This window comes from Neovison vison, chromosome X (assembly GCF_020171115.1).
Source record: "Neovison vison isolate M4711 chromosome X, ASM_NN_V1, whole genome shotgun sequence".
In the NCBI taxonomy this organism is placed as follows: Eukaryota; Metazoa; Chordata; class Mammalia; order Carnivora; family Mustelidae; genus Neogale; species Neogale vison.
This window is the reverse complement of record NC_058105.1, coordinates 91312124-91337636: the sequence shown is the minus strand read 5'-3', so window position 1 is coordinate 91337636 and position 25513 is coordinate 91312124.

Sequence of the window (25513 nt, the reverse complement as noted above, 5' to 3'; positions counted from 1 at the left end):
ATTTTGGTTCAAATTTATCTCTCATCATTTTTTTTTAAGATTTTATTTATTTGACAGAGAGAGGTCACAAGTAGGCAGAGAGGCAGGCAGAGAGAGAGGAGGAAGCAGGCTCCCTGCTGAGCAGAGAGCCCGATGCGGGACTTGATCCCAGGACCCTGAGATCATGACCTGAGCCGAAGGCAGCGGCTCAACCCACTGAGCCACCCAGGCGCCCTCTCATCATTTATATTACCAGGCTGAGATATTAGTGAGAACTCTCTTCATACAAGCAGCCTCTGTAGATACCTGCTAATGAGAAGACAGAACCTCTTGATCACTGCTGTGGCTGGATGGTAGACTAACCCTGCTCTCACTAATCATATCTGTCAATTTCAAGTGTAGGGAGACAGTTGAAAGTGTAGGAAGACAGTTGCCTCGCTGCTGAGGTGATATATTAGTTAGCCTCTACTCTCACACAGAGTCCCTAGACCTATGTCAGCTAAATTAAAGTGGTATTACCAGACCCATTATGGTAGACAATTCAATTTTCAGGCACAGTCTCTGCATTTGCCCACCACTGTTGCTTTGTGGGGTTGTCAATAGTTTCCATTCTCACAGTAAGTCTCCCTAGATGCCTATAATCTAGAACTGGTAGATAACTAACTCATGTTAGTGCTTATGCACAATGTCCATAGGCCTAGCTTTTTTTCTTTTTTTGTTTTGGTTGTGCTTTTTGGTGTTTCTGGGTTTAGATCTTCCCCTGGGCTTAGTCTGAGACATACAGAAGGACAAAAAAAAAAACAAACAAAAAACAAACAAATAAACAAAAAAAGTCTAGGGAACTCACCTGTGGGTTATTTCTTGAACTCTAAGGTTCCTAGAAGGTCTGTCTGTCTGCATTCCTACACCATTCAGAATATTCTGCTGTCCATTTAATTTATTTTATTCAGTAGCAAGAAGAGGGGAATACTAGGGTGAAATGTGCTGAAATCATGTTTTCTGGATTCCCCATAATTTTGGTAAGTTTTTATTTTCATTTCATTGAAAATATTTTCTAACTTCCCTTGTGATTTCTTCTTTAACCTATGCATCTTTAGAAGATTATTTTCTAATTTTTGAATATTTCAAATTTATCAAATTCTGTTATTGATTTCTTTCTTTCTTTTCTTTTCTTTTTTTTTTTTAGAAAGGGGGCAGAGGGAGAAGGGGAATCTTTTTTTTTTTCATTTTCTTTTTAAAAAAATTTTTTATTGAAATTCAATTTAGTACCTGTACCCCTGGTGCTAATAATACATTATATGTTAATAAAAAACTTTTTAAAATTTTTAAAAATTCAATTTAGTTAACATATAGTGTATTATTAGTTTCAGAGGTAGAATTTAGTGATTCATCAATTGCATATAACACCCAGTGCCCATTACATCAAGTGTCTTCCTTAATGCCCATCGCCCAATTCCCTTATACCCCCACCCACCTACCCTCCAGAAACCCTCAGTTTTGTTCCTAGAACTAAGAGTTAGGAAGGGAGAATCTTAAGCAGGCTCCATGCCCAGTGCAGAGCCTTATGTGGGGCTCAATCTCACAACCCTGACATTATGACCTGAGCTGAAATCAAGAGTTGGAGGCTTAACTGACTGAGCCACCCAGGTGCCCCTCTGTTCTTAATTTCTAATTTGACTCTTTTGTGGTCAAAGAACATTCTTAGTATGACTACAATCCCTCTAAATTTATTGAGATTGTTTTATGGTCTAATATATTGTCTTCCTTAGAGAATGTTCTATGAGTATTTTGTAATATGGTATATTCTGCTCTTATTGGTTCAAGTGCTCTATAGATGCCAGTTAGGTCAAACTGGATTGTAGTGTTTAGTTAAAGTCGTCTATTTTCTTCCTGAGTTGCTAGTTACTTGTCCTCTATCATTGAAAGTGAGATATTGAAATCTCCAACTATTATATTGTGAGGTTCCGCCCCTTTTTTAAAAAAGATTACATTTATAAGTAATCTCTACACCCAACATGGAACTCAAACTCACAACGCCAACATTAAGAGTTACATGCTCCACTGACTGAGCCAACCAGGCATCCTTCCAACTATTATTTTGAATTGTGTTTGCCTTTCAGTTCTGTTGGTTTTTGCTTCATGTATTTTGGCACAGTGTTGTTAGGTGTATATGTTTATAACTGTTGTATCATCCCTGATGAACTGACTTATTTTATTTTATTTGAAATATTTTATTTATTTATTTGAAAGAGAGAGCATGAGTGGAGGGGCAGAGGGAGAGGGAGAAGCCAACTCCCCACTGAGCAGGGAGCCCAACATGGGGCTTCATCCCAGGATCCTGAGATCATGACTTGAGGCCAAAGCAGATGCTTAACAGACTAAGCCCTCTAGATCCCCCTTGAATTGTGTATTTTTTTTTTTTTTGACAGAGAGAGAGATCACAAGTAGGCAGAGAGGCAGGCAGAGACAGAGGGGGAAGCAGGCTCCCCGCTGAGCAGAAAGCCTGATGCGGGGCTCGATCCCAGGACACTGAGATCATGACCCGAGCCGAAGGCAGCAGCTTAACCCACTGAGCCACCCAGGTGCCCCTGAATTGTGTTTTAAATTGGCTAAGAGAAGAAAGGTCATATGTTCCTGTTTCTCTTCATGGCTCATAATTTTTTTGTTAAAAAAAATGAATTCTCGTAATAGTATATTATAGTAAATCTGAATTCTGATTCCTCCTTGTCCCACCCCAACTAGGGGAGAATGTTACTATTTTGTTGTGTATTTGTTTAGTCTCTTGCAAGGACTAATTCTGTGGAGTCTGTCCTCCCCACAATGGGTAGCTGTTGATTTCTCTGTTACATTGTTTTGTTTTGTTTTGTTTTGTTTTGTTTTGTTTAAGTCTGGCCTACTAGGAGTCACCCCTGGGTCAAAAAACAGCACAGCTTAGTGGTCAGCCAATTATTGGTCAGGGGTTGTGTTTAAACCCATGGCTGCTGATGGATCTGTGTTGCTTAGGGAAAGCATTCAAAATTCAGTTTACAGCTTTGTCACATTGTTGCCTTTCTGTACGTGCAAAGTGTCGCATTCACCCAGGGATGAGTAGCTCACTAAGGCTTTCTCCACTATCTCCTAAGTATGAGTACAGTGCCTTACATGTACGTCGTTTCCCCGACACCCAGGGATAGTGGCAGCTTACCAAGGTCCACTACAGCTCTTGTTCCTTGGATCTCACTATTAAACATTTCTTGCCGCTGTGTTGTCCTATTGCTTGTTTGAACCAGTATTGAGACCTTGGGCCAGGGAGGATGTTGGCCTTCCCTGATTTTTTGCCACTAAAATTATTATTGTTTTTCAAAATGCCCCCCAGTATGGGTTTCTCTGTGCTCTGATGAAAATAAAGTACCATGACCTCAAGTAGCTGAGAGATAATGGGAACAGTTTCAGGCTAAAATGACACAGGTTCATCCTATTCTTACTAAGGTTCAATGGTTTTTCTTGAATAAATTCTTCTCAATTTGATGTCTGACTTCAGCAAATGTCCAGAGTCCTAATATGGGTGTTTCTGTTATTTAACCCAGTTATGTGATTGCTTTTGATGGAGAGGATTGACTGAGCTCCTCACTTCACCATTATGGAAGTCCTTTTCCCTGGTCAATGCAATATTATCTCTAATTAGGAAATTAATGTATTGAGCATCAAATGTGGCCCAATTTCTAATTCTGTCATTCCTTCCTCTTTTATCTGTATGGTAATATTGCAATGAATGTATTACTCTGAATTGAATGGGATCATGGAACCAGGAACTCCACTGAGGTAGCACCACATCATAAGACCCAACAGTATATGATCAGACAGGGAAAGTACACGTTCGCTCATGTCCAGCTAAAAGTACCTAATAAGTTTACCAAGTGTTAAATAACAAAAATTCAACTGAGTATTCTTAAAGATCAAATTGGCCTTATGCAATGACTCAATAATTGGACATCATCCCATCTAGCAAGTGAGCTGCAGAAAATGAAAGTATTTTTTTAAGATTTTATTTATTTATTTGACAGAGAGAGATCACAAGTAGGCAGAGAGGCAGGCAGAGAGAGAGGAGGAAGCAGGCTCCCTGCTGAGCAGACAGCCTAGTGCGGGGCTTGATCCCAGGACAATGGGATCATGACCTGAGACGAAGGCAGAGGCTTTAACCCACTGAGCCACCCAGGGGCCCCCAAAATTAAAAGTTTTTAAAGGCAGAGAAGGGATGGATAAAAGGAAATTTTATTAACAAAAAATGCATTGTTTTAGGCAAGGTCACCCTTCTAAGGGAAATAGAAGGGGTCTATTGATAAATTACCTCCTAGTACTGACCAGGAAATTCCCAATTGGCTGGTTAGAGGTCACATTTCTGGGAGAAGATGAAGCTGCACATTAGGTTAGGTATTAAGTTTTGGTAGGTTTAGCATGAGTGACTCCCTTTGGGGACTGCTGTCTCTGTTTTAACACAGGTATTCTTCAGTACTGTGGATCCAATTTCTTCAGTTGCAAAACGTGTCCTGGTGAGTTTCTAGATAACTAGGTGTACTCTCAATCATTTTGAATAGAATCATTTATGAATTCTTAGATGTGTGTAGCCATCATTCTCCATTAAAAAACAAACAAACAAACAAACAAACACACACAACACCAAAGCTCAAAGCAGTTTCTATTACTGTAGTTTGTTCTTCCTCTAGTGGTTTCTGAAGATTAGCTCTTAATTCTAGATTGTTACTTGAGGTTTAGAATGAATTTAACAAGATTGTATAGTGTTGTCAGTGTGAAATTCATTGTCTTGTGAATTAATCATGTTATACTCTTTCTGGTAATTGACACTGAATTATCTTATCGTGACATTAGTTTAAGGAAAGGAGGGAATCCAGAGACCAGCGATTTTCTCTAAAACTTAGTTGATATGAATTATAATTATGATTTAACAATGAGTTGGTTTGGATATGGGCCAGGCACAAAAGGAATTAATGAGTCTTTGTTTCTGATATACTTCTGCTTGCAAAGTTCTCTTCCTATTAGCCTTTAAACTCGCCTAATACAAAATACCATTTCTAAGGAGATGTCCTAGATCTTCATTATTCATTCTGTTATATTACCAAGGGTTTGGTGATTAACTATTAGAGGGAATTGCTTTTTACCCCTTCTCTCCAGACTCTCTCCTCCCCAGATTTACTCTTTCCATGGAAGAGAATTTTGTTTAATGTGATTGGCAAGTTTGGGGAAAATATATGCTATTCTTAGCACAGTTTTATTTTTTTTTTCCTCCTCGAGAGCACCCCTGCTCTCAGGGAATAGAAGCTATCCTCTGAAACTCAGTAGCAGAAACTATTCCACCCCATTTTACCTGGTTTGGTGTTACATAGAGTGGTTTAGTTGCTATACCCTCCAAGTTAGTCTTTATTAGTAATAAAGTTACTCATTTGTCCTCTAAACCATTCTTTTAGGGCATCTGGGTAGCTCAGTAGGTTAAATGCCTCACTTCAGCTCAGGTCATGATCCCAGGGTCCTGGGATCAAGCCCCATCTGCAGGGAGCCTGCTTCTCCCTCTCCCACTCCCCCTGCTTGTGCTCTCTCTCTCTCTCTCTCTCAAATAAATAAATAAAATCTTTTAAAAAACTTTTTCAATATTTTTTTTCAAATCATTCAAAACCTCCCAGGGTGTGGAAAGGAAGAGAAGCTACCTCTTTGATTCTCTTGCAGACCCTAGCAAGGGTTTTAATAACTCCTGTCTCAGGCGGTCTTTTCCTATGACCATGGTAGTTGTTATTGGAAGCATACTTTCCTCTAGAACTTTGTTACTCAAGAGTGGTACCAGAGCCAGGTACCTGGTATTGGTATCATTGTATACATTGGATGCATTGGTATCACCTACGATCTTAGCAATGCAGAATACTGGCCTTACCCAAGACTTAAAGAATTAAGAGTCTGCATTTTGACAAGAAACACATTGCAGATTCAGGGGCACCTTGAAATTTGAGAAACATTAACCTAGAAATCTCACCCCTAGGAGAAGAGTTGCTTATACTGGTCATTTTTTAAAATCTTGCTTTTAAAAAATATTTTATTTATTTTTCAGAGACAGAAAGACAGAGGGAGCAAGCACAAGCAGGAGGAGCAGCAGGCAGAGGGAGAAGTAAGGTAAGCTCCCTGCTGAGCAGGGAGCCTGATGTGGGACTTGATCCTAAGACCCTAGGATCATGATCTGAACTGAAGGCAGATGCTTAACTGACTGAGCCACCCAGGGGTCCCTTTTATCTCACTTCTTGTGCCATACGCTTCTTGTGCCATAAGGTTCTGATAATTTGGTTAACTGACTTTCTAGAAACAAGTTCTAAAAACTGAAAATACATTTATATTTTTATTTCAACATTGTTGAGAAACCACCAACAAATAGTATTATATATATTTAAAGTATACAATGCGGTGATTTGATATACCTATATAGTGAGATGATTACCAAGAATGAGGTAATTAACATATCCATCACTTCACATAGTTAAACTGTGTGTGTGTGTGTGTGTGTGTGGCGAGACTGCTTAAGATCTACCCCTAACAATTTTTAAAATATACAATACCATATTATTATCTGGTCACTGTGATGTACCTTGGATCCTCAGAACTTATACTTATTTGAGAGAGAGAGAGAGAGCATGGAGGGGAGAGGCAGAGGGAGAGGGAGAAGCAGACTCCCTGCTGAGCAGGAAGCCTGACATGGGCTGGATCCCAGGACCCCAAGATCATGACCTGAGCCAAAGGCAGACGCTTAACCAGCTGAGCCACCCAGGTGCCCAAGAACTTTTCTAATAACAGAAAATGTGTACCCTTTAAGGAACATCTCCTTATTTCCTCCTCTCTCAAGCCCCTGGCAGCTACTTTTTAAAAAATTTTTAGATTCCACAATACATGATACTATATAGTAGTTCTTCCAGGTTATCACAAATTATAGGATTTTCTTTTTTCATGTCTAAAAATATTCCATTGTGTGTATGTGTTTCTATATTCATCCACTGAAGAACATTTATGTTGTTTCTGTATCTTGGCAATTGTGAATAATGCTGCAAAAAACATGGGTATACAGATATCTCTTTAAGATACTGATTTCATTTCTTTTGGATATATACTAAGAAGTTGAGTAAGTGGATTATATGGCAGTTCTCTTCGTTTCTTGAAGAACTGCCATTTCCTTAGTGGCTACACCAATTTGCATTCCCACCTTTGCTGTGCAAAAGTTCTTTAGTTTGAGGTAGTCCTACTTGTTTAACTTTAGTTGGCTGTGCTTTTGGTGTCTTATCCAAGAAACCATTGCCAAGACCAATGTCAAGGATGTTTTCTCCTATTTTTCTTCTAGGAGTTTTGTGGTTCCAAGTCTTACATTTAACTTTTTGACCCATTTCATGTTAATTTTTTGTGAGTGGTATAAGATAGGAGTCTAATTTCATTCTTTTGCATGTGGATACCCAGTTTTCCCAACACCATTCACTGGAGAGACTATACTTTCCTCATTGTGTGTTCTTGGCTCCTTTATCAATAATTAATTGACCATGTATGTATGAATCAAAAATTAGTTGACTATGTATTTACGTCTGGGTTCACTGTTCTGTTCCACTGGTATATGTGCCTGTTTTTACCAGAGTAGTAAGGTTAGGTTGTTTATTTAATATATCTTTCTCTTTTCTTTCCTTTTTTTTTCAAGATTTTATTTATTTATTTGTCAGAAAGAGGGAGACAATACATGCAAGCAGGGGGAGTGGCAAGCAGAAGGAGAAGCAGGCTCCTCAATAAATGAGGAGCCATATGTGGGACTCAGTCCCAGGACTCTGGGATCATGACCTGGGCTGAAGTCAGATACTTAACCGACTGAGCCACCCAGGCATCTCGAGAGCTTTCCTTTTTTCTTAATGCAAGCATTTATCACTCTAATCTTCTGTCTTAGAACTACTTTTGCTGCATCTCATGAGTTTGGGTACACTGTGTTTCCATTTTCATTTGTTTAAAAATATTTTTGGATTTCCTTTTTGATTTCCTCTTTGACCCACTGATTGTTCAGGAGTGTGTTAATTTCCACATACTTGTGAACTTTCTAAAGTTTTCCTGTTATTGACTTCTAGTTTCATAGCATTGTGGTCAGAAACAATACTTGATATGATTTCAATCTTCTTAAGTTTTTTAAGACTTGTTTTGTAACCTAGCATATGATCTGTACTGGAGAATGTTATGTGTGTGTTTGAGAAGAAAGTGCATTCTGCTGCTGTAGGATGGAATATTCTGTATCTGTCTGTTAAGTCCTTTCTGACATAAGTGTAGTTCAAGTCCATTATTTCTTTACTGATTTTCTGTCTGGAAGATCTATCCATTTCTGAGCATGTGTATTGAAGTCTCCTACTCTGATTGCATTGTTGTCTATTTTTGCCTTCATATTTGTTAATGACTGTTTAATATATTTAGGTGCTCCAATATTGGGTACATATATATTTACAATTGTTGTATTCTCCTACTGAATTGACACCTTTATCATTATATAGAGACCTTATTTGTCTTTTCTTGCTGTTTCTGCTTTGGAGTCTATTTTTTTCTGTTATAAGCATAGCTATCCCTGATCTCTTGGTCTTCATTTGCATATAATATTTATTTCCATCTCTTCACTTTCAGCCTATGAGTATCCTTGAAGCTTAAGTGAGTCTTTTGCTGTCAGCGTATAGTGGGATCTATTTTTTTAAATTTATCCTGCTACTCTGTGTTTTTTTTTAAGTGGAGAATTTAAACATTTGTATTTAGAGTAATTATTGGTAGGTAAGGACTTACTATCATCATTTTGTAAATTGCTTCATGATTGTTTTGTAACAATTCAGAACTTCTGAATGATTTCCCAAGTCCTCGTAATTCCCTAAGTGATAAGAGCACTAAGACCATCTTTTATTCTGATGTTTGTTCTTTAACTCTGCTTTCTCACACAGACCTTTTGAAACCTCTGTAATTTTCTCAGTGATAGGAGTGTCTTTTTTATTCTAATGAGGTGATTCTGGGTAGGCTCCTGGCTAAGAGCTGGTCATCAGAAAGACAAAGCCGTGATTAGAAGTTTAGAATTTTCAGCCTTGCCCCCCAGGGCTCCAGAGAGAAGGCCTGAAAATAGACTTAATGATCCATCATGCCTAAGTGATGAAGCCTCCATTAAAAAATCCCAATAATACAAGATTGAGAGAACTTCCAGGTGGGAAAACACATGGACACCAGGATGGAGACACACCCCAACTCCACAGGGACAGAAGCAGACCCTCCCAGGACCTCATCTTATGTATCTCTTCATCTGGCTGTTCATCTGTGTCCTTTACCATCTCCTTTAATAAACTGTGTAAGTTTTTTAAACTTGTAAGTGTAAGTGTTTCCCTGAGTTCTGTGAGCTGCTCTAGCAAATTAATTGAAATCAAGGAAAGAGTTATTGGAACCTCTGGTCTATAGCCAGTTGGTCAGAAGCACAGGTGATAACCTGGCTTGTGAGTGGCATCTAAAGTGGGGGGGAGGGTACAGTTTTGTGGGACTGAGTCCTTAAACTGTGGGATCTGCCACTATCTCTAAGTAGATAGTTTCAGAATTGAGTGAAATTATAGGACACCCAGCGGGTGTCACAAAAAATTGCTGGTTACCATAATTTGGTAAGAATTGTCAGAAATGTCAAAAGTAAAATGTTACATGTATTTTTTTGTATGACGAGTAAAGGAGACACACAGGTAAATGACTCCTAGTAGGAAAGAACTGGATTTTTGTGTACAGAGGAAGAAAACTGAGTGAGTTTTTCCAAATCAGCTGGTGTCAGAGCAATGGAATTTGCCAGAATAGCTCTGGCTCAAGGAAACATGCGGTTTGGAAAGAGAGAGGATGAAAGAGGAAAAGATGAGAGACCTCAGTTTCCTAACTAGCCCCATGCTCACCCAAGGTCTGGAGCAGCAGCTATGCCACAATCAGTTACGAAAGGTAAAAGCTACCAATGGAATTTAAAAAATGGATCCAGCTCTTGGAGAATCTGGTTCACTGGATGTATAAGGAAATGAAAACTAATAGAAAAAGTAACGTATTCTTTGATTATTGTTATTTGTAACAGTAAGCTAAAAATTAAAACCAGTGCTGGATTGACTCTCGAGACTAGAACAAGCTCTGATTTCAGTGAGTCTAAGGTTTAGCCACTAGCTTCAAAGCTTCCTCCAAGAGAAAACTTACACAGGAACAACGGAAAGTACTTCTAAGACCTCTGATCACAAGAATGTAGTCAGTGTTGGAGGAGGACAAAACCAAGCATGTGATGTGTGAAAGAGTTCTTTCATTTTTTAGATGGGTATCCTCAGCTTCCTAAGGAAGCTTCTCTGAACTGGATTGGGAGAGTAACTGATTGGGGACAGTGACTTGGGTCTGATTGCCTGTGGGTAGAAGAGCATATTTGGGGGCGCCTGGGTGGCTCAGGGGGTTAAGCCGCTGCCTTCAGCTCAGGTCATGATCTCAGGGTCCTGAGATAGAGTCCCGAGTAGTCGGGCTTTCTGCTCAGCGGGGAGCCTGCTTCCTCCTCTCTCTCTGCCTGCCTCTCTGCCTACTTGTGATCTCTCTCTGTCAAATAAATAAATAAAATTTTTTTTAAAAAAAGAAGAGCATATTTGGTAGAAGAGACTAGTCTTAGCAGGGTGGGAAATTTTAAGTGGTTATTAAGGAATAAAGTGAATAAATTAAATATTGATGGGGCAAAACAAAGAGGAAACAGAAAGAGAGAGTCACAGGACTCATCCCAGCAAGGTGGAAATCTTCAGATGGTTTTTAAGAAATGGGATGAATAAAATGGACATTGATGGGGTTAAAAACAAAGATTTTAATGCAGCACTACCAAAGGTTGGGTGGACCAGGGGATCTCCTACTGGTCCCCAATATTAAAGGACCCCAAACAAGTCCAGTCTATTTCTCCCAATTTGGAGAAAATTTTAAAGCCCACAGACACAGATCACAATGAGAAATCTGACCAACAATCTGCTTGTGCTTGTGGCAGTGATCAGATTGATCAAGTTAATGATTGACAAAAGGGCCAGGGCCCCTTGGCTTGACCCCTCACTGCTGACCCAAAGCCTTCTGCCCAAAAGTGGACAAAATGATCAAGAGGTAAAGAAGAAAAATGTGTACGTCTCCCTGATACAGGAGTCCCATACATTGTGGTACCAAAACCCACTGGTGAAGTTCCAATGTGGGCTACAATTAGATTGACAGAACACAAAAATATGACAGCCAATATGATTATGAAATTTGGAATGTTTAGTCTTTGTGTGAAATGGTTGTAGCTCCTTTATCTGAATGTCTTATGGGAATGGATATAGTAAGTCTGGCTGGGGAATACTTTCCCTACCTAGTATTTTAAAACTAAGACCTGTTGATGAAGTTCTGATGGAGGCTACAGTTAAGAATGGAAGGATTGATGGAATTAGAGTAGAAGTTTGTAGGAGAATTGGAATGTTTGAACAGGCTTTTGTGAAGTGGTTGCACTTCTTTAACCTGATTGCCTTATGGGGACAGGACGTTCTATCTGACTGGAGAACTTCCCCTCCCTAGTATTACAAAACAAAAGACATGTAAATCCACCCTTTAAGCAATGTTAATTGCGCATGCAAAATGGAAGCCAGTAAGATTGCCTGAGCCCACACAGTGTGGGCTAGAAACGGGTGTGCTGGTAGGGACATATTCTCTGTGTGCTAGCCTTATGTGGGAGCTTTCTAGATTCCTGGAATATGTTGGAGCTTTTCAAAGCCCTTATTCACCAAAGTACCCTATTCCCCAGTCTTTCCCCCCAGTCATTTTTGTTAGCATATTATTTTTCACAACTGTGACTTCATTGCCTTGTGTAGAAGTGACAAAAACTTTTGCCTGTAAATGCCCCAGGTAGTGGCTTTAGTGCTGTGTGAGTTCTGAATTAGAGTAGATAGAACAGATCTTTTGAGCTAGTCTTGCAAGGAAACACCAGACAGATAAGCCAAGGACAATCCTTCCAAGTGGGGTCCATTCTGCTCCTCCAGTACCGGTATTGGGAATGCAGACTGTTACTGTCAAGGCTGAGCTGGGGAGCAAAAATCAAACTAGTGTAAGTTAAAACATCACAAAGCTCACTATAATTAGCAAGATTCAGCTGTTTTTCTTGAATAAATGCTCTCTAGATTGTTCTAAGCTTTTGGTTAGTTTCCAGAATTCCAAAAAATACTGATATTGCCAGTTTTTTAGTTGCTTTTATTGAGAAGTAGACTTTTGAAGTTTCTTACTCTGCCTCTTTTTCTTATATCATCTCTCTGCATACATACTTTTAATCAGAATGAGCCAGGTACACAGAAGAACAAATACATTTATTGATCAATAGGTTGTTTTCCAAATTGTTTCTTCAGATTCTCTTCCTTATGAGAAAACATTCTGCTCAAACTTCTTAAGATAAACTGAGATTCTTATTGCATTTTTATGTTGCAAACCTGCATACAGGCAAACACCTCTCTGGGGATATCCATTGAGCACCAGAGTTGATCTATCACCAAGGTGAAATGGAAGTAGTAGGCCAGGATGAAAAGAAACTAGTGATGAATGAGAAAAAAAGACTGCTGTTGAGTGCTTATCCAAGTTATAGGTTTGGGCAGTATAACAGGCAGACCCAGTCCAAGTCAATGATACCAGGCGGGCCCAATGTAGTCCTTTTTGCCATCTCAAAATGGGCACGGGCCAGTAAAGTCAAATTAAGAACCCACACTTCCCTCATAGAGAAGTGAAATCATTTCTGTGTTACTTTATTTTTATTAAGTTTTTTTAAATTTTAATTCCAGTATAGTTAACATACAGTGTTATGTTAGTTTCAAGTGTACAATAGAGTGATTTAAGGATGCTATATGTTACTTAGTGCCCATCATGTTAAGTGTACTTTTTTTTTTAAGATTTTATTTATTTATTTGACAGACAGAGATCACAAGTAGGCAGAGAGGCAGGCAGAGAGAGAGAGAGAAAGGGAAGCAGGCTCCCCGCTGACCAGGGAGCCTGATGCAGGGCTTGATCCCAGGACCCTGAGATCATGATCTGAGCTGAAGGCAGAGGCTTAACCCACTGTGCCACCCACTGAGCACCCCCATGTTAAGTGTACTCTTAATCCCTGTCAATTTTACTTTAAAATGCAGAAGATGGGGGGTATCTGGGTGGCTCAGTCAGTTAAGTGACTGACTTTTGATTTGGGCTCAGGTCATGAGGGTTGTGAGATGAAGGTCCATGTTGGGCTTCACGCTGGGCCTGAAGTCTGCTTAAGATTCTCTCTCTCCTTCTCCCTTTAGCCCTCCCCCACCTTTCTCTCTCTCTGTCTCTCTCAAATAAATAAATAGTAAAACTAAAATGCAGCAGATGGAAACAAAAACCAGAGGCTTCCCTCCTACTGAGCCAGACCCTATACCCCGTATCAGGACCATACTGTGGCTAGGTATGTGATAAGTATATAATAATTGCACTCTTTTATTCCCAAAGTAATGCCCTCTTTATTAGTGATAATCTATTTAGAAGCCCATGGCACATTTAAACAGTGTTTGTTGCGGCATCTGGGTGGCTCAGTTAGTTAAGCAGCTGCCTTCTGCTCAGGTCATGATCCCAGAGTCCTAGAATCGAGGCCCAAATCCCACTCCCTGTTCAGCAGGGAGCCTGCTTCTCCCTCTCCCTTTGCCTGCTGCTATGCCTACTTGTGCTCTCTCCCTCTCTCTCTGTCAAATAAATAAATAAAATCTTTAAAATAAAATAAAAATAAACAGTGTTTGTTGAGCAAAGAAAAAGATACCTTGTAGTACATTTATATTTATCACTCTTTGATGTGCCAACAGAGACTGTAAGATAAGAGTTGAATAAATTAATCATTAGGAAGAATTAAAGAATTTGCTCATTTGATGATCTTTGAGAGAAATTAATCTCCATATTCTTAAGCTGTTAAATCAATTTCTTTTAGTTGCAGGAAGTCTTCACAACAACCAGGTCCAACGTTTTCACTCAAAAATTGTTTGATATTGGCAAGTGTGCTAAACATAAAATATGAATAGAAAATAATATAATGAGCCTGGGCACCTGGGTGGCTCAGTGGGTTAAGCCGCTGCCTTCGGCTCAGGTCATGATCTCAGGGTCCTGGGATCAAGTCCCGCATCGGGCTCTCTGCTCAGTGGGGAGCCTGCTTCCCTTCCTCTCTCTCTGCCTGCCCCTCTGCCTACTTGTGATCTCTCTCTGTCAAATAAATAAATAAAATCTTTAAAAAAAAAAGAAAATAATATAATGAGCCTTATATATCACCATCCTACTTTACCAAATATTAACATGAAGTACTGCTTTAATTACACCTCATCATTCTCATGGCTAATATTTTCATTGTTTATTTCTAAAAATTACATAATTGTCAAAATGATCCATTTCAGTTAGGAGTGCATTTTAAGTTTTGAAATCTGCTTTTTGAAGTCTACTTGTATTTATTCTCTTTTTATTGTTCATTTCTAATTTAAATTTCATGATGGTAAACAAACACTATACTGTACAGATTCTTTGAAATATCTGAGACTACTTTGCAGCCTAGCATGAGGTAAATCTTTAAAAATGTTTCAAATGAACTTGAAAAAATGCATATTTTCTATCTGTTCTATACATACCTATTAGATATAGGTTAATTTTTCTGTTCAAAGTTTTAAAATTCTTACTAGCGTTTTTTTTCCTTCTTGGCTGATAGGGATATATTAAATTCTTCCCCCATCATTGTAGATTTCTCAATTTCTCTTTATAATACTGATATTTTAAATTTTTATATATTTTATTTATTTTTTTTTAAAGATTTCTTTATGTATTTGACAGAGAGACACACAGCAAGAGACAGAACACAAGCAGAGGGGAGTGGGAGAGGGAGAAACAGGCTTCCTGCTGAGCAGGGAGCCCGATGTGGGACTCAATCCCAGGACCCCGGGATTATGACCTGAGCCGAAGGCAAATGCTTAACGACTGAGCCACCCAGGCGCCCCTACATTTTGTATATTTTAAAGATGTGTTTTCAGGTACCAACAAGTTCACAATTGTTACATCTTTGCTAACTTCAACATGTGTTGGTATGATATGTGTTGTGTCAGGATAGGGCTATATAATTCTATAGTGATAATCCCCAAACCAACGCTTTATGAAAATAAAGATTTACTTTTCACTTTTATCACACTGCATAGGTAACATGAGTTAACCTCATTGAAGTTTTATCTTAATATCTAACCTGTTTCTATGATGACCATAGCAGTAAGAAGGGAATATAGTAGCTTGTGTACTAGTTTTTAAAGTTTCTACCCAGAAATAATATACACCGCTTCTGCTCACATTTCATTTGGCAAGACCAATCAAATGGCACGCACCTATTAAGGGGGCAGGGAAGTGCAACTTTCCATAGGCTCAAAAGGGGAAAGAATTGAAAACATTTGATGTCCCACATAATTCCTAGACAAACCAAAAGCAGTAGCTGGTGAATAGGAAAGGATAAAGAATAAGTAAGAAAAGAAAAGGCATAACCACACCCCTTCTCCTTTGCATGTTTCGGAGCCTAAGGTAAGCCTGGTTTGTGGAAATGGGAAGATGCTTTGAATTCGTTAGAGACTGAAGTTTTGATTTATTTTTATTTATTTCGAAGATTTTATTTATTCGAGAGAGAGCAGGAGCAGGGGGGAGGGGCAGAGGAAGAAGAAGAGGGAGAAGTAGACCCCCTGCTGATCAGGATGCCCAGAGCAGGGCTCCATTCCAGGACCTTGGAATCATGACCTGAGCCAAAGGCAGACACCAACCAGCTGAGCCACCCAGGCGCCCCTATGAATGTGGTTTTCCTGATGTCAGAGAATGGCTGAAAAAATAATTGGATCTTCTACAGATACCATCTGGTTAGAAGACAAGAGATAAATTACAATGGTTCTGAGCAACAGTGGTGGGAAAACAATAGATTTACTCCCTGTTACTATCCAATTCAGTACATTGGTTGCACATTTCTATACATTTTACTAAGAGTCTAAAGTGTTTTATTATTTCAATTCTGCTCCAGTTCAGAATGTAAACACTGTTCATTGAATATGATGGAGATCAGAACATGCTACCCCAAAATATGACACCTTAGCATGCTAAACATTTGAAGCTGCAGGCCTTTGAGAAAATGGCAGAAGCAGGAAAGTCACTCCAATCTTCCCTCCTTTTTCTCCTGAAGTAGGTCGTAAGACCCTCAAGTGAGAGGTGCCCACCCTATACCCAGAGGAAAGGAGCATCCTTCTCTCTGAAGACACAGGATGCTGAGAAGACTCTAAAAGGGCGATCCTTGCGAAGTTTTCCCCACTTAACTGTATACTCCTTGACCTAATATATGTCTCCACAACTTTCCACCCTTCATCCAACCTAGCACAAAAATATTCCAGCTTAAGCATTTGTTTGGGTTTCATTTCCTTATGAAGGCTCCAGTGTCACTTAAAACTTATATTAAATAAATTTGTATGTTTTTCTCCTGTTAATCTGGCTTCCTCAGTTTAATTTTCAGACCCAGCCAAGTACCTTTAAAAAGGCCAAGGAAAACCTTATAAACACATTTCCAATCTGGTTGTTGTTTACAACTTTAGCTTTACCCTATGAGGCAAACAAACAAAAAATTAGGATGCAATCAAAACAACTTAATTTATTTCAATGCTCCCTTTTGAACTTATTTGTTGTATATTTTTCTTACCCCTGAATGAAGTCCTATGTGGGCCCCTAGCTTTTCTAATTAGTTATTATATAATAAAAAGTCCTTCTGTCACATCCAGTTACAAGAATATGTTCATTTTAAGACTTCAAAACACCCAGTTAGTATAAGAATCAAAATGCTGGTCTGGTCTAGAGTTAGGAACTACCCCAGTGCATGCCCACTTGAGCTTCTGATGTCCCTGGCTTGAGAGGGGATGTGTGATTAGTGGTCTAGCTTCCTCACTCATCTCTTCCCATTAATTACTTGTGTGGTTCCTGGGAATGAAAGGGATTGGAGGAAAGTGCCCAGTCTTAAGATTTTGGTCCAGGTACCCTCTGATACAGATATGGCATATGTACAATTCTAAGGCTTTCACCCCTGGAAATCATGTGGGTTTTTCAGAGACTGCCACTGGGGACTGTTGACTGTAGTGCCCCTGGCAGAAGTTTCAGCCACAAGTAGTTAACAACCATAAAAAATTTTTGTGAGGAATTATTGTAATTGAATGACTATTGCTTGCAATTAGTACTCTTCATTGAATGAATGAAATAAATTGGTGATACAACCCTTGATGATTTATAGTTATTTAACATTTATCTGATACTAGGTTTCTTAATTGTACCTTCTCTTCAGCAGCTCATATTCCTGGAAATTAATCAATCACACCATAGCTGGAAATCATCAAACCTTACATTTTTCAGTATTTCATAAGAAGAAACTTGTACAGGTTGAAAAATACTTCCACTATGTAGTTATAGAGTGGAAAAGGATACTGTTGTGATCCCAATTCTATTTAGGTGTTCTTGACATTATAAGCTATGTGTTCAGGGCTCTGGGTCATATTTCTAACTATCTCTAAGAAAACCCCTTAAGTGATACACACGCCATTATAAAAAAAGAATAAAAGCCCTAATTTTTAAACCAGGTAGGTCATGTAGACAGAGCTTGGCAAACTACAGGTCCACAGGCCGAATCCACCTGAACACCTGTTTCTGTTATGGCTTATAAGCTAAGGATATATATTTTTTATATTTTTAGATAATGAAAAAAATCAGAAGAAAAAGAATACTTAACGACAGATGGAAATTAAATGGAATTCAAACTTTAGGGTCCATGAATAAAGTGTTGTAGAGGCACAGCCACGCTCATTTGTTTCCTGTTGTCTACGGCTGCTGTTGTACCACAGTGGTGGAGCTGAGTAGTTGGGACAGAGACGGGGAGGCCCTCAAAGCCTGAAATATTTCCTGTGTGGTCCTTTATAGAGAAAGTTTGTTGACCTTTTTCAGTTTTGTTTAATTGAGATGAAATATTATTCAATTACTGTATCAATTCAAAACTGCGGCGTTCACTGAAGTAACTCCATACATAGCAGATTATTTCCACCTGATGGGTCGTCCCGACTATAATACCAACCCCTACTGCCTCCATGTTCGGGCAACCCTATTAGCTGCCCACCCAGATCCCTCAGACTCTTCAGTATCTCCTGGTTGATTTAAACAGTTCATCTGCATCACTGTGTCCCGGACTTTTTGCCAGAATGTTGACAGACTACTGTCTCTGCCTAGTCATGTATGGGAGGCAAAAATGCCCCAGCAGGCTTCAACCAATGACTTTCAGAATTTAGTGTATAAATGCCTCCGTTCTATTTTCCATTGAGGGGGCTAAATGAGATATGCTTTGTTTGATATGTGTTTTTTAATACACACCTTTTTTTCAGAGTTTTCTCTCTGAGTAAGGTCCAGTTGCCCATTGTAGCAGCTAGCTTAATAACGCACCCTCTCTTTTTGGTCACCTGTCCTTCCTAGTATCATTTTCCCACTTCCCTCCCTATGTTCCCTGTACCTCTAACCATCCCCGAAAAAAATTACTTGCAGTGCAGTCCTTATCTCGGTATCTGCTTTGAGAATTCAAACCAAGGTACCACACAATTAGACAATTTTTGGCTTCTAATTTTGGCTACACAGACAACCTCAAAATATCCTCATTCTCAGACAGCAGGTCTTCTCAGTTTGAATATCACTGTTACAAGTCTGAATTGTCGGTACCATTTAAAAATGAAGATTGAGAGGGGCGCCTGGGTGGCTCAGTTGGTTAAGTGTCTGCCTTCAGCTCAGGGTCCTGGGATCAGGTCCCTCATTGGTCTCCCTGCTCAGCAGGGGGCCTGCTTCTCCCTTTCCTCCCTGCTTGTGCTGTCTGTCACTATACCTGTCTCTCTCAAATAAATAAATAAAATCTTTAACAAAAAATGGAGATTGAGTGACTGTGAATGGTAAAGAACAGGAAGTAAATCGCCTTACATGAAACACAACATTCGTGATGTTGATAATATCTTCCATATATCTGTCCTCTTTAACCAGATTTACTAAACATTTCCCCAATTCTACCAAATTTTCCCAATATATTTCTATCGATCACCACTTTTCACATTAGTATATTGAGACTGAGGACGGTTATACCAAATTACAGCATGCTGTAACCAGAGGAAAGAGGCTTTCTTTACTTTTTTTCCTTTTTTCTTTGTTCTCTGACTGGATAATTTCAAACAACTTGTCTTTGAGCTCTTGACTTCTTTCTTCTACTTGATCAAGTCTACTGATGCTATCTATTGCATTTTTAAAATTTCATTCATTAAATTCTTCAGCTCAGAATTTTTAAAATGATTTCTTTCTCTCTGTTAAACTTGTTTTGGTCCTGTATTGTTTTACTGATTTTCCTGCTGATTTGTCTTTCCTGTTTTCTTTCCCATTCACCAAGCTTCCTGAAAACAGCTATTTTGAATTCTTTATCAGGCAAATTGGGGATCTTCATTTCTTTGGGGCTGGTTACTGGGAAATTGTTGTGTTCTTTTGATGGTGTCATGTTTCTTTGATTTTTGTGTGTGTGTGTTCCTTGAAATCTTCATTACTTTTCTTTGCATTTGAAAAAGAGTTACCTTCTCCAGTCTTTACTGATTGGCTTTGAGAGAGAACTATCTTCTGTCAGTGTTGCTAGGGATTCTGAGACCTTCTTAACCTTTCCTATGGAAACACCTGCTCCATACTCCTCTTAGAACATATTCTTAAGATTGTATGACTTCTCCTAATCCTGCAAAGCCAAGCCAGGTACCGACAGCCTCTCATTTCCCTTCCTAGGGTGGTGCTTAATGCTGAAATTTGTGTCCTTATGTGTGTACTAACTAACCAGCTATGTGGAAAGGTTTGCACTTGCTGCCCCTGGGGGCAAGCACAGAAAGTCAGCCATGGGATGGCGAGGTTTGTGGGTGACGTGTCCAGAGTGTTAGCTGTGGGTCATTTGGGGGGGATCTTCAGGTGAGGCATCCACAGCAGCTTGTGGGTGGACTTCTTGATGGAGTGTTAGCTGTGGGTCATTTGGGGGGGATCTTCAGGTGAGGCATCCACAGCAGCTTGTGGGTGGACTTCTTGATGGAGTCCGTGAAGTAGTTTGTAGGGTCTGTGTCTTTTTCATAGCCTCTAAGCCCTAGAAGCTGTTCTCCCAGCCCCTCTCTGTCCTTTAGTCATGTGAAACACCTCACTACTACTCTGGATGGGACAAGAAAGAAGTGGGTCTCTTTGGCAGTGTCCAGTCCAGCTAGGAAAACCAGGCCCTCACTCACACACTCTTACTTTTCACTGTGGGAGAAATAACGGGCTGAGGGTGTCTCGTTTGGCACTGACCTATGTTGTCTTGGAGAAGAGATGCAGATAAAGTGAAACTACTTTTACTCTCTTTAATGCATCCCATGTTGGATTTCTTTGCTCCAGTAGTGTGCTGAAACTTCTCTGGACTCCTGGGCTCCCACCAAAGTACTCTTGTGTGGGGGCAATTGTCAAAATCAGTGCCATTTGGAGGGGTAATAATGATGATCCTAGAAAACTAGTCTGCCATGTTGCTGATGTCACTCTTAGGTCTTTATTTTTAGGTTAGATATTGTTGTGGGTGGATATTTTGTCGTTTCCCACAGTTCTCCCCCTCCCATGTGGAGGAGGGCAAAATACTGGTTCATATTCAGGATAAACCATCAAACCTCTTTGTCCTGTCTCAGAGCCTACAAATCTTTACTTAAACAGCAGAATATCATGATTTTTTGTCTCTCACTAGAAAATATGGGTGCCTGGGTGGCTCAGTGGGTTAAGCCTCTGCCTTCGGCTCAGGTCATGATCTCAGGGGTCCTGGGATGGAGCCCCGCATCGGGCTCTCTGCTCATTAGGGAGCCTGCTTCTCTCTCTCTCTCTGCCTGCCTCTCTGCCTACTTGTGATCTCTCTCTGTCAAATAAATAAATAAAATCTTAAAAAAAAAAAGAAAATATAACTTAAACTATCTTCTGGTTGAAAGCATGGCAAATATAAATGGCATAAAGGAAAGGCAATAATCTTTCTACCTTTGGGTAGAAAGGAATTAGGAAAAACTTAGATTCCCCCAGTTGACATCAATACTTCTTTCTGATAAGAATAACCATGTACTTTCTCCCATTTCTCTCTTTCTCCCATTTCCCTCTTTATTTTGACTTCTAGGGATTTAGATTCCCCCCCCCACATATACATATACTATATACTATACATATAACTATATATATATATATATAGTTTTTTCCTTTTTTCTTTAATCAAGTTTCTATACTTTCTTTCTGTTTTGTTCATGTTGTTTCTACAATTTTTAAAAAGCTACCTCATTTTTTGTTTATTTGTTCATTTTGATTTTTTTCCTTTGTGAAAATGTGGCTTAGAAATAAATTTAGTAAAAAAAAAATAAATGAAAATTTGTCCTGTATGTTTATTTCTAGGGTAGACTAAGTGGAGTAAGCCTTGGCATTGGAGGCAAAGCTTCTTGAGCTCATTTGAACCGCAATGCTATTAGAGGCTTCCTTCTCCTAATTATAGTGGCCTCTGGTGTGTAACTTATTTTCCTAAATATGTCATTTGACAGTTTTGATCATGGACAAAACAAAACAAAACAAAAGTGATGCCATCCTTATTTCTTTGTCCATTCCCTGAGCAAATATTTATTGAGAATCTACCAAGAACTAAGGATACAGCACGGTTCAAAGTATAAAAATACCTGGCTCTCAAGGAGCATATTTTCTAGTAGGAAAAGAAGAAAATAAATAAATCTATTTGAGCCTCCTCTCTCTGGCCTGTCATCCACAAAGCATCACTGTCTGCTGGTAAGTTGATTTAACCTTACCTAACTCCAATTTCTTAATTTGATAGGTGATGATCAAATAAAAGCTTAGGTATATATTGGCAAATATTTTTGAGTTTTAAGTGCTATGTAAGAAATAAAGGCAAAGTAAAGGTATAGTAAGGAATGGAGGAGGATGTTAACTATATCAGAGTAATCAAAGAAGATGTCTTTGAGAAGGTGACATATAAGCAGAGACCTGAACTGAAGTGAAAGAAGACACCATTCAGTTTTCTAGGGGAAGAATGTCCAACACAGGAGAATGCAAGAGCAAAGGCCCTAACATGGGCATATGTTTGACATGTTCAACAAATAGCAAAGAGATCATGTGGGTGAAAGGCAATGGGCAAGGCAGAGGTATTCAGAAATGAGCTCAGAAAGGTAAGAAAAGAGCAAGATCATGTATAATTTTGTAAACCATTGAGAAAGCCTTTGGCTTTATTCTGGGTATGATCAGAAACCATTGTGAGGTGGGGTCATAAATTTAGGAATGACATTATTTGACTTATACTGTTAAGTAAGTCCTTTGGGAACCATGGGGATATCGAGTAGACACAGACACCAGTCAGGGAGCTGTTGCCATAATCCAGGCAAGAGATTATGGAGACTTAGATCAGGGGATATGGTAGGTCATCAGTGGTCAGAGTCTGGATATATTTTGAAAGTAAAGCCAACAAGAATTGCTGATCGGTCAAATGTGGGATGTGGGGAAAAGAGAGAAAACAAAGACTTTCCCACAGACTAGCTTCTGGTAATGAAGCTGGACAACATTTCATGAGCCGGGCACCATAAGATAAGTTTGTATCCCGATGTGAACTCTGGCCCTGCATCTTCATGTCAAGATATCTGGTGATTCAGCATAGCAGGAAGTAGGTGTTTCCTCGAAGCCATTCCTACAGGTAGTAATAACGTAAGTATAGATGGAAGGAACCGTAAATGTCACCCAAACTAAAAGCATTCTCAACTCAATTTCCCTTTAGGTGGTTATCAAAATTACCCCTGGCTACTTCAACATCACTCAACTCCAGGGAAAGTATAATGGAGGGAAAGTTGGAGTGGACAGAGCCAGCAGTTTCAACTGCTTGCAGTAAAATAGTTAATTTTTACAAATTTTACAAAACTAGGTGACTATGTGGATACCTTGCTTACTTTGCTTACTTGTGTAAGTGCAGGTCTCTGACACTTAAAGCCAATTAGCTTCACCATAACTTTCCCTCTATGTGTAGAGTTTCAAGGCAAGAGCAAGAAGCAGTCTAGGAGACTGAGAATGAGGTACCAATGCAGAAGGAAAATCAAGATAGAAGAGTAACTTGGAAGCCAAGTAAAGATGACGATGAGATTGGCGAGATAATGATTAAAAATGGAGCAATTTATTTGGCAACATGGAGGTCATAGTGAAGGTAAGAGGGGGTGTCTTATTGAAAAGCAGGGGTGGCAAGGGGGAATCGAATGAGGTCAAGAGAAACTAGAGGAAAGGAAGTAGAAACAATGGGTAAGGACAATCCTCTTGACCTTGTCTTTTTACTAAGTGTCCAGATGAAAAGTTTATGTGAGTGATACGGGGAATTATCTCAGGATTTCTTCTTGCAAAGAAATAATTCCACCCTCCATTAAATCTACTTATTATATCTCACTTCATGTCCTACATATTTCAGCATTTTCCCAACTCATAGTCACTTCCCTGGCATGTTGAAGGGTCATTGTATTGCTTTATCCTATGAAATATAGTGAACTCAATATTGAGAACATTAAAGAGGCTTTTATTAGAAATGTGGGAAATTCTGTATTCATTCCCACGCTGACACTTATGTGAAAACTATAGAACCTGAGGGGACCCTTGTCTCTGGCACATGCTAATATGATCAACTCCTAGCATTTAAAATATCACAAGAATCTTGAGAGACCCAATATTATTAAGCATAGACGATAGAGGTACAGAATAATATGAAAAACATTACTTGTCGAGTGAAGTTATGGACAAAAAGTAGCATTGCTACATGTATTGGGATTGAAGAGAAAAGAATGAAAGCATAATGAAAGCATAATAATGAATCCTCGCTCTTGCTAATAGTGGCAAAAAAAGGGGGGCTTAACAATTGCCACCAAAAACAGAGCAATGGGGTGCCTGGGTGGCTCAGTTGGTCAAGCAACTGTCTTCAACTTGGGTCATCATCTTGGAGTCCTGGGATCGAGTCCCATATTAGGGTCCCTGCTCGGTGAGGAGTCTGCTTCTCCCTCTCCCCTCTCCCCTCTCATGCTCTCTCTCACTCTCAAATAAAAAAACAAACAAACAAACAAACAAAAAACCAGAGCAGTGATTCAGGGAGGAGACACCAGGACATGGGCTTGTTAAGGTGGGTTGAAAACTGAAGAGAATGAAGGAAACAGGACATGCTTCACTGTGATTCTTCTAAAGAAGGAAAAGCCAGTGAAAACATGTCCCCTTTGCCTTTATTCTGGGGGATATGGCTTTGGGCAATCTGAAAAAATGAAGATTAGCACCTTGCAAGTTTTATGAGCAGGCCTATTGCTCTGAGGGCAACTATTTCTAGACAATGCCGAACTAAGAAGGAAGTATACACTTTGGAATGAGATAGAAGCAGAACAGTGCACTGAAGATACCCTCATTCAAGGTCAGAATATCTGGACCACATCCTGATTTTTCAATGAGCTTTATAATTTGGAGCCAATCTTTTAAACTCTGACTTCAGCTCCAATATCTAGAATTGAAAATGTAGTCCTGTCGTTTCCCTGCCTAAAACCTTTCAGATGCTAAAAATTATGAGAAAAATGGGTCTCGTGATCCTCATGGTCCACAGGGTCTGACTCAATCTTACCTCTTTCCCCAAGGTCATGTCTATGCTCTGCCCAACTCCTAACAGCCTAAGTGCTATCAAACCGCTTGAGATTCCCTCATGAACTGTATTGTTCCAGGGGAGATGCTGTTCCCTTCTTTCTTCGATAAATTAATTTACACTTATCCTTTAGGACTTAGCTCAGCTGTCATCTCTCGCAAAAAGACTTTGCTGGACCCTCTGGGTGGACAGAAGCCTTCTCCCTAGTATTTCCATAGCACTTCATATTAGGTTGAAAAACATCTGTGATCCCTGCCCATGACAGCATGCCCTGTGTCTTGGCTGTCTGTATCCCTAGGCCTTTCACTGGGACAGTAGTCCCTCCATTAAAAAAAAATTATCGGGGCTCCTGGGTGGTTCAGTTGATTAAGCATCTGCCTTTGGCTAAGGTCATGATCTCAGGATCATGGGATCAAGCCCCACATCAGGCTCTCTACTCAGCGGGGAGTCTGTTTCTCCCTCTCATTCTCCCTGTCTCTCTCTCTCAAATAAATAAATAAAATCTTTTCAAAAATTATCAGACCAAACAACCATAAGCTGAGGGAAACAGTATTTGCTTTGAGACCCCACAGGTTGTTATAATATTTGCATATGATATAATGCATGTAAAGGCATATAGAAGGATGGGCATTTAATTGTTTAATACACTGATTTATTCATTCATTCCCCAAATACTTACTATCAACCATGTGCTTGGGGTACTAGATATAAAAGAAAATAAAGTAAACCAGATCTCTCTCTTCA